The sequence below is a fragment of the Nannobrachium achirus genome (genome assembly GCF_963921795.1).
Source record: "Nannobrachium achirus genome assembly, chromosome: 21".
NCBI lineage: Eukaryota > Metazoa > Chordata > Actinopteri > Myctophiformes > Myctophidae > Nannobrachium > Nannobrachium achirus.
In genome coordinates, this window is record NC_137828.1 from 3,045,366 (window position 1) to 3,056,316 (window position 10,951).

Consider the following 10,951-nt stretch of genomic DNA (forward strand, 5'->3'; position numbering starts at 1 on the left):
ATTTTTTCTCGAAACGATGTCATGTTTTTTTGTTACATTTAGGACGTAAACAATCATTTTGATTCTGAAGGCTGTGTTGTTAACTATAGAAGCACACTTCCTCTTAGACGGGGTCTGAGACGGACGTTTGGTAGGCCAATCAGAGGCAGGTAAGGGCGGGTCTTTCCCGAAAGTTTTCTTTGTGATTGGCTAATAGTCACTTGGCAGCAAGTTTTTCACACTACAGAAGGCTAAGCGTTAGGTTGTGGTCATTGTTGATGTTGTTCACTTCACAGACGCGAGGAATTACCATGAATTACCTACTTCTCATAACTCTATGTGAATGACTGAGGTATGTAGCCTTTCTATCTATGAGTGTCTGCATGTATTAAAGTAAACACGTTTAGTTGTGAAATCTTCACCACAATAGAACAAGGTCAATGGCGTTATTGTTAACATGTTATGATTGCTACAATTTCATACTGGCACAAGGTCAACTAAAAGGAGTTCCTAGTAAGCGTTTTGGCTTATTTGCACAGGAACCACTTTATGTATCTCATATAACATTGAAAGACAGGCAGATAGAAGTGGTGCAGTGGTGATTCAATGTTTGGGGGGTCGCGAACGTCGCTATACAGGTCTATTGATATGCAAATAGTTAGTTTCTTTGTTAAACAGTTGTCGAGGTGTGAACTGGGGGGGGGGGGGGGGGGGGTGCGAGACCTTTAGTAGAACACAGTACTTTGCATAGGGCATTATTAAAGGGGCTATCATTATCTATTGATTGATTGATTGATTGAAGACTTTATTAGAAGTTTGCATAGGAAAAGGTACAGTTTCATGACGGTACAGTTCACTGGTACAAGGTCTACTAAAAGGAGATCCATGAAAAGACTAAGCTTATTTCCACTGGAAACCCTGTGCTGTTTGCCTCCAGGGCTGTTTGCCTCCAGGGCTTTATAAACAAAGAGATTCTGAATATCAATTCAATTCAAAGGAGCTTTATTGGCATGAGAAAACATACGTTTACACTGCCAAAGCAAGTCAAATAAAAACAGTTGAAAATGGGGAACATCAGACAGTGCTTATATGGTTTAGTTATAGAACTGTAATGGTCCATTGGTGGCCACTGGAACATTTGCTCATGATAATATTTCATTGATGTATTCTCATCAATTAAGAAAATGGATAGAAACCTGAAAGCTACATCACTTTGCATTCTATTATGCCAAGTACTGTGTTCTGTCTGTCTTTCAATGTTATGTGAGCTACATAAAGTGGTTTCTGTGTAATTAAACCAAAAAGCTTACTAAGGTCTCCTTTTAGTTGACCTTGTACCAATGATTTGTAGTGTCATGAAACTATTTTCCCCTTGTACCCATATATGGAGATCCATGTACTGTATATGGAGATATGCTGTGAGAGCCCAAACATGCTTACTCAGTTATTCGTCCTTATGACATCTGACCATGCATGTATGGTCTTATGACCATACATGGAGATCCCTGTCTGTAGAACCAGCCACACAGATATGGGCTGTCTTGGACAGCTGTCTTGGCCATATATGGATTCTGTTAGTGTGGTATATATGGGCATTCCCATATGAAGTCCTGTTAGATATGGGCTTAATATTGATGACATCAGGGAACTCCATATATGGGCATAAAGGGATTCTGTTAGTGTGACATCACAGTGAAGCCAGAGCGTGATGTCAGTTAGCTCATCTTAGCTTTCTTATTGCTTTGAGCTGCAAATGGAAGCCTGCATAAACAAGAGTTTCACCTCACTGTTACCTGTAATTGTGTTGTGACAATAAAGTTCATATATTGATTGATTGATTGACTGACTGACTGACTGATTATCTGAGTAAGCGAGAGGGGTTGTAAGGTTGGATCACGCTTTGAAGGTATGGGGTGCCATAACTTTGGTTGCTTGGTAGGCCAGCATCAGTGTTTTGTACTCTGTGCGGGCAGACCTGACCATTTTGGCTGGTTGAAGATCAATCATGCTGCGACATTCTAGATATTTGCAGAGGCTTAAGTGCACATGCCGGAAGGCCAGTGAGGAGAGCGTAAATGTTGATGAGTGTTTTCTTTTCTTCTTTTTTTCCCCCATCCAGTTGGTTGCAGTGAGACACCTGTTCCTCCCAACGATGTTCCTGACACTACCTTCGTAGGTCTTCTTCACTCCAGATTGTATGCCCATACATGGAGATGCCTGTCTGTAGAACCAGCCACACAGATATGGGCTGTCTTGGCCATCTGTCTTGGCCGTATGTGGCCGATGTGGCCTAGTCCTGTTAGATATGGGCTTAATATTGATGACACTCCATAGATGGGCATAAAGGGGATTCTGTTAGTGTGACATCACAGTGAAGCGAGAGCCTGATGTCAGAGTGGCAAACCCATTTTGTCTGTGACAGAGACACTAATACATACATACTGACAAGCTGTGACCGTTCACATACTAATCTGCGACCTACGTTCGCCATGTCCACAGCTAGGCATTTATCCTGTGCTTGTGCTTGTCCTGTACTTACAACATTACCCAACATTGTCATTGTAAGACATTATGATGTCACATGAAGTTTGACCAATCATGGAAAACCACTCTTTGCCCCTCTCTGATGAAGCTTTGGGAATAAAAGCCCCCCTGATTGGCTACTGGCATAAACACAGACAGAGATTTGGATAATTTATAGATTTTATAGAATTGTGCAGATATTACAAAGCATCATGGCTTAATGATCTTTCATTTCATCTTTTAAGGTGTCAAGAAAGGTTCCCAGGTCTTCTCTTGTAAGGAAAGGACAAATCAGGTAAAAGAAATATAGGACCCTCTCTGTCTGTGTCTGTGTCTGTCTGTCTCTCTCTCTCTCTCTCTCTGTCTCTCGCTCTCGCTCTCTCTGTGTGTGTGTGTGTGTGTGTGTGTGTGTGTGTGTGTGTGTGTGTGTGTGTGTGTGTGTGTGTGTGCGTGTGCGTGCGCGTGCGTGTGTGTATGTTAGAGCTGGGATACCCGACCGAAAACCCGCGGGGCCCGACAAGCCCGACGACAAAGTCCCATGCTGAGGTAAACACGTTTTTGTAGTTTGATTGGAAATGGCGTGCCGCTGAATGGAGCTCCTAGCTTGTGTTCCCACTCCTGTCCCTTGCATTGGATGTTTATTTTTCTGCGCTGTTGTGTGCAGTCGCAGTGCACTGTGCCAGCCTTGTCCGTTCAACACACATCACATCACTCAAGTAAATCCTGGCTTTTATACTTCAACGCGGTGTGTTCCGTGACAAAACTGTCTGATCTACAAGCTCACAACGCCTCGCATCCGCAACGCGTTGTGAGCTTGTAGATCTGCTATTTTCCAGGCGCAGAAACCTGCAGCAGTCACTGTGTCAGACATCCTGTTTAGCGCACGTTATTATTTGCATTATTTAATTATCAATGTAGCCTACTATTTAAACACTTTCAAAAGCCACATTGTCGATTAATATTCATATTAAGGGTAAAATGCAGGCACGCTGAATGTGCTGCACATTAGAACAAGTTTGCTAGTGAGTGTAAATCAGTGGCTTCCTCAAAGAAAAAGAAATGAGGCGAAAAAGCGCTGGAAACATAAGGTTCGGGCCTCGGCACGGGTCGGACGCATTTTAATGATTAATGCTCAGACGTCGATTCGGGTCGATCGGGCCGATCCCAGCTGTGTGTGTGTGTGTGTGTGTGTGTGTGTGTGTGTGTGTGTGTGTGTGTGTGTGTGTGTGTGTGTGTGTGTGTGTGTGTGTGTGTGTGTGTGTGTGTGTGTGTGTGTGTGTGTGTGTGTGTGTGTGTGTGTGTGTATACAGTATATATTACACATTCACATATACTGTGTATAATGTGCGTTTTTGTAATACTTGTGTACTTACAGGAACGCTTGCCCTGCAACATCATTGACATGGACGTGTGGGATGAAGTGACTTCGACTCACCTGGACAACTGACTGCTGCTTGAGGTTCTCGTGCTTTGTGTCCGGGTGGATTTCAGGCCCCTGGGATCAGTAATGCTACGGAGAGCACTTCTACACTGGACGGCAATGCGAGATTGGACTGAGAGTGGATATGCCCACGGAATGGTTGTTGGGGGGGGTTACAACTTATGATGGAAAGACATGATTGGCAGCTGCCATGTTAGCCCCATATAGAACCTCACCCGTCGCTGCATACTGTTGTGCTCCGAGATGAGGTTCTATAAAGGTACCCCAGCACTGGCCCGGACTGCCACCACGTTGAGTTGGAAAACACAGTCTGGGAGCTCTGAACTACCTTTACTTTTTGGATAAAATTTAGTTTTGAGTGTTTTCCAACTCGATGTGGAGGCGGTCCGGGCCATCGCTGCGGCACCTTTATAGGACCTCATCTCGGAGCACAACAGTATGCAGCGACGGGTGAGGTTCTATGTGGATACTGCCATGTATGCTCCTAATGGCCATGGACTGCTGGGTGAAATGACATGCTTGGACTATCATGACTACCATATCTGTATACCTTCATTCATATTTATTTGTGCAAGAGAGCACACAAGTACTGCGATGTGTGTCCTCTGGGGGGGTCACCAGCCCATTCGCCTAAAACGTATTTGCCTCAACACATTTGGTCCTTTCGCCTGGCACTTTCGCCGCGGAGGAGAGTCTTTTCACCGCCGTTGAAGAGCCATTTCGCCTAAATGTTCAAGGGTCCATTTTTTTATCCATTTTGCCTGGCTTAAAATGTTAAAGTTAAGTTGTGTGTCTTTTATGACACGCTATGCAGCGCTCTGGCCGGGCTGCCACGCTGTGGGCAGACAGACAGACAGACAGACAGGTACAGACAGACAGACAGACAGACAGGTGCAGACAGTCAGAATTTGGCACAGAGCAGAGGAGAGCGCACTGACCAAAACCAGACACGGAAAGTTTATGCTTGCGGGAGGATCTGCACGCCTCTCACCAGAACAATTTTGCTGCATATCCTTTTTACAAAACTTCTTCACCATAAAGCATACTAGCAGTAGGCCTATGATAGTCTTCCAAATCAAATGCTATGATGTATATCGGGACGTCATGACTCATGACCTATTTGCGCAGTGCACATATCAATTAATTAATTATTTGGATGCACCTGATTCCATAGCTCTAATCAATTCTGCTGTCAGACTGTACATGTTTGCATATTATCCCTTTGTCATTTAAATATTATAGTGACTGTCACAGGTGTTCCTGTCAAACGGTGACCATTACTCAAGGCTATGTGCTCTATATAGTAATCACATCAATACAGATTAGAGCTATTGGAATCAGGTGCGTCCAAATAATTAATTGATACGTAGCCTACCTATGGGAATTATATGCTTTTCATACGGAAGAATGTGAAGCATTTGCATGGCTCTTATCTCAGTTATGCCCTATGCAGGTGCAGTGCATATTTACGGTAACTGGGGACCCCCCACCCTGACAAGCACTAAAAGTTGAGGCATTACATTTTGTATAACACGGTTCTATTGTGAAAATAGCAGATCTACATGCTCACAACACCTTGCAATGTGAGCATGTAGATCGAGATGACATGCACTTGTTAAATGTATTCTTGCAGCTGTGTGCGTAAATGCGTGAATCGTCTAGAAAGGGTGGGTGAAAACTCTCTCATCCACGGCGAAAGTGCCAGGCGAAAGGACCAAATGCGTTTAGGCGAATACGTTTTAGGCGAATGTGCCTGACACCCTCTTGGGTATGCATGACGGTGTCCTCTCTTGTTTGAATCAGGGACCAGCATCTCTGGCAAAGGTCATCATTAACAGGCAATGAGAGAACAGTGTTCCTGGTGATGTCATTGGCATCGCCAGTGGTGATGCCAGTCATGACGTCTCTACTTCAATCCCAAAGAGGATTTAAACTAGCAGTTGTACCAGGTAGTTTCAGCATTTAGAACAGTAGTTGTACTCGACATTAGTGATGATGTATATGTTTTGTTTTTTTGTTTTGTTTTTTCACTAAGGAAATGTTCAGATTGGGATAGAGCAGTGTTTTTCAACCAGTGGTCTGTGAGGGAGTTCCAGGTGGTCCCAGCTAAATGATGGAGAGTTGGTAACCAAATGGACCCTTCTAGAGCTTCTTTAACTCTTGAGAGTGTGAAATGAAACCAAATGGACCCTTATGGACATCAATTACAAGAAGTCTACCTTTACCTGTTATCACCTATGTCAGTGGTTCTCAACCTTTTCAGGACGTGACCCCCAAAACATCTAATTTTAACTGCCAGTTAATCACATTTTAACCGCATGACGAGCACTAAGAGTTGAGGCATTACATTTTGTATAGCGCAGTTTCTATTGTTAAAATAGACGATCTACATGCTCACATTGCCTCGCGTTGCGAGGCAATGTGAGCATGTAGATCTGCTTTTGGGTCTGAGGGGCAAAATCGCATCTAATGCTAATCAACATGCGTGTGTGTGCGTGTGCGTGTGTGTGTGTGTGTGTGCGTGTGCATCCTCCACACGCGCACCACACATGCAGATCTCGTGTGTGTGTGCGTGTACTGTACATCCCCCTCCACCCCCCTGTGTCTTGCGATAACTTGTTATGATTTGACACTTTAATAAAATTGAATTGAATTGAATGCAAATGGTTTCCTTTCATGTCTGTTTCTATAGCTGTTTTTGATCTACTCAATGCACTATTTCTCATATAGCCTAGTTTTTATATAGTTAACTACTGTATAGGGGCAAAGATCCATTTTCAGACACCATCTGTCTTCTTTCTATATGCATTGCATTGTACATGTGACAGTGTGGCCGTACATTATCTGTTCACTTCAAATTGGAAATTGTGTGTATTTAACAGTTGACTCACTTTAGACTTTTATGTTGTTGAAATTATCAGTTGAGAATTGTCACTTCTGAACACAAAGCATAGTCCATGATTTGTGTAATGGGGAACGATTACATGGGCAAATATAGAACAGTCTGGTACTTTATTTATTATAATGCCTTTAAAACCCAAGAAAATGTGCCATTTCTGAATCTGCATAATTATTACCACACCAAAGATATAAGCTCATATGCATCATAGGCAGTCTTACACAACCATGTCCAACATCCAAGTTCATATCCAATCTCATATCACCACATTACACATACTTTCCATATACTGTTTATCCGAGCCATGCAGTTGTCCGAGTATGCAAGTGCACGAACAGGCCTAAAGCATAAACACCACTAGCCCATTGCTGGTGGGCACAGGGTAACCAGACTGTTATTGTACGATTAATTGTTTCTAGGGTAACTTCTGACGTTGTGTGGGTCTATTGGGGTTTCAATTATTATGTCATCATGATGAAACCAAAATGAACTAATGGGTCATGGGGATTTCCGTCAATCCTGTCATGACGTGTCTGTCCGCTGTCTGACCGTCCGTCTGCATGCTGACCACTGATACTAAACAGTGTCACCAATTTGGAGATGACATCACAGCCTGGCCTGGACACAGAACACATATGGGTATACAACGGGTATTGCACAACTGGACATAGATTGTAACTATTCTGCCCAACGGGCAGCGGTCTGGGTTCTCCAACATTACTTCTGAGACTCCTACATTCAGTCCCTCATCACACCCCCGGGCACAGGACTAGTAACATATAAAACCAGCATCTTCACTTCTACAAACACTGGTTAAATGTATTACAAGTAGGAACCAACCTTCAATTTCCCAGAATTGCATCTTTGTAGTTATTACAGTATAATAAACATTGTCAGCAGAACTTATGTGAAATGGGGCCAACGTGGGGTAACATGTCATTAGGTCGACTCCCTTTGGTCCGACCACCTAAACCTCACCTTAACCCTAACCCTAACCTCAATAAAACTAGCAGATGTGACTTATACTTTGTTACAGTGCAGTAGTAACAGCCTATCTGACTTTTTATCCTTTTTGAGCAGTGCTACCGCCCCTAAGTCTGGCTTTCTGTGTATGTTTAGCCCCTTTTCCACAGACCCCACTCCACACCACACCGCCCACTTGTGCCAGGTTTTCCACTACAAGGACCTGGGTAGAGTGGTGTGAAAGTGGTACTAAACATGGTACTAAAAAGTATCCAGTCTAGAGTAGGTCTGAGCTAGGCCAAACAGGGCCAAACACTTCATAATGACTGATCACTCACTGACTTTTCATTTAGACCACCAGGATATAGTTGTAACACATGATAATAGATTCTATTGTGTTATAACCACTATTATAATCTATTACAGTGTATTATAATTATCATAGTAATACATTAATACTTTATTGTGTATTATAATCACAGTTATAACACATTATAGTGTATTATAATTTAGGATAGTTGTAATACAAATGTATATTGTATAATAATCACAGTTAAAAGGGTCAATTTGTTTCTTACCGATAGGGGTACTTTTGTGTAATGGAAAATGTAGATATTTTTATGTGGTGCGGTGTGGTGTGGTGTGGTGTAGTGTGGTGTGGTGTGGAGCTAAAGCTACAGTCGAAAATGGGCTTTAGTGTCGGTATGAGCACATTACTCGATGTATGGCGATAGCTGACATCACAGACAGATATGCAGGTGTCGTGTTTGATACCACCGCTCACTTCGTACCGGGAACTGCCCATAAGTCTGAAAGGTCATTAGTCGTACATTTGTTAGGGTTAGTGTTAGGTTAGGTTAGGTTTAGGGTTATGTTTAGGGTTAGGGTTAAGGTTAGGTTTAGGGCTAGGGTTAGGGTTATGTTTAGGGTTAGGGTTAGGGTTAGAATTCACACCGTTGCGATTTTATCATTTATATACCAATTAAGCTTCATTCATTACACACTGTCATTTAACAAAGTATGACAAATCAGGATTAATGGAGTAAATATGCAAACAGCCTACGCTCTATAGTAGCCTGCCATGTCTACCTGTCCTTGACCAAGGAATGTTCCTTTTGTGGGTGTTAGCATCGCATGCAGAATATCCAGGTTCATATTCATTACTTTCATCTGTAGAGTTACAAAACCCTATCATTAATTATCATGAACTGTGCAAAGATAGTGAGTAGGATTAGGCAGGTGATCTTTTGCAATGTGTGTAAATCATTCTGCAGAGTTTTGCCAAGGAACATTGTGAAAGAGTACATTGTGGAGCCGACTGTGCAAGCATATTTCATATTTCCAGCATATGTTGTGGTGTTCCACTATATAGCATACTGTGATTCTTATTGCTTGACTAGTGGTTGTAAAGCAACTCAAGTTGTGTAATATGAAACGGTTGCCTGAACAGAGCAAGTATTGCCCCATTGTCATTTAATGAATATTTTCATCTGTTCAGTCTCCTATAGGTTACACAAACACAATATTTTAATAAGCTGCCCTGTACTCTTTTTTTTAAACAATATTTTTATTTGTACATTTTTTGTTACATGTATATTATAGACAATGTACAACAACACGTACACATTTACACACATATCTCCTCTGTATGAATATTACAGGAAATGTACATGCAGAGCCCAGTGTCTTATCCAAACTGCAAGAGATAACCTAGGAACTTTTGGAGCTGCCTTAGAAATCCCACCCTAAAAGGTCTTATCTTCCTGGTTTACCATGCCACCACAACCCTCCAACCCGGCCTTCCTATTTCATTCTGTTTATTAGCAGAAATGCAAGTATGCAAGGCTATGGCTGAGTCGCAATACTGTGGCTCCAACACCAGGCACATGAAAATCCAGCAATGTAGTATGCATTAAGTGTTGCATGTTTCTGATTACAGACCATAATATAATGCATAAGGACTCGTTGAGTGAAAAGTAAAGAAAACATGTTTTTATGCAAGAACACCATGTCATGCTTCTGTTTACGCCTTCTGTCTACATTAGGGTGACCAGACGTCCCGTTTTACCCGGGACAGTCCCGTTTTCAAGCTGCGTGTCCCAGTGTCCCGACAAATATCTCTAAAACACTAATATGTCCCGGTTTTCAACATTCACTGCAAAATTGTCCCGGTTTTCACCAGAATTAAAATAATAGTAGCTGTTTTCAGTGGTTGTTGCATAGACATTTATCATGTTCTTTTCATGAAAACATGCTCACCTAACCAATCAGAAAAAAGGAACAAATTCATTGCGTGTCTGAATTCAACGCTGAGGCTGTTTGTCAATCACTCACTGCCTGTTTGCAACCCTGCGGTGTGTGTGCGCGCGTGCACGAACGTTAAAGAATGGGCACGCGCGTGCGCGGTAACGTGCGCATTGCTGTTAGGGTCCCAGTTTTAGGCAACAGTGTTTTGCGTCCCGGTTTGAGTGGCTGAAAATATGGTCACCCTAGTCTACATGCTTTTCTAGTGTAATTGTTATAAACCGATTATAAAGATTACCCAATAAGCCAATGCAGAATCATATTTTAATGTTTTCAACACTAATTAAACACAAATTATAGAAATGCATTTTCTATTGTAACTTAATGGTCATTGTAACAGAAATATAACTTCAGATCAGAAGCAACTGTCATATACCAGAATTACAATTTTAAACCAGTTATAGTTTAATACATTTTTAGTCAGACGCATGCATAAATTCAATGTCCAGAGGTTTGTATTTGAGTTGGATATACCAATCCATTTATTACATATATCCATAACATACAGTACAACTCACTCTTCAATCATTGCTGTATTGTCAGCAATACCATCTACAAGTAAAAGGCAAGTGAAATTCATTGTGCGCTAAAAACTCTAACAGCAGCTACTGTATGTACAGTGTTAATAATACCACATTCAAATCTGTGTTAAAATAAATAAATAAATAAGCTGCTTAAATATTCTATATCAGTGGTTCTCAAAGTGGTTATCAGGGACTCTCTAGTCCAGGGGTTTTCAAAGTGGGTGACGGGGCACCCTGGGGTGTTGCAACGGCAGTCGCGGGGTGCCGCAAGCTACAGTAATTTGATAATATTTGGAATTTATTTGGACACTTGGAAAA

At 42.0% G+C, this 10,951-nt stretch overlaps 1 long non-coding RNA gene across 1 annotated transcript; it reads left to right on the forward strand.

Moving 5' to 3' along the window:
• The first annotated feature begins 230 nt into the window (after window positions 1–230).
• Window positions 231–6,549, forward strand: LOC308306944. Its single transcript, XR_013963190.1, has 4 exons — window positions 231–331; window positions 2,099–2,151; window positions 2,748–2,797; window positions 3,878–6,549. It is a non-coding gene; the product is annotated as an uncharacterized lncRNA (long non-coding RNA).
• The last annotated feature ends 4,402 nt before the right edge of the window (window positions 6,550–10,951 follow it).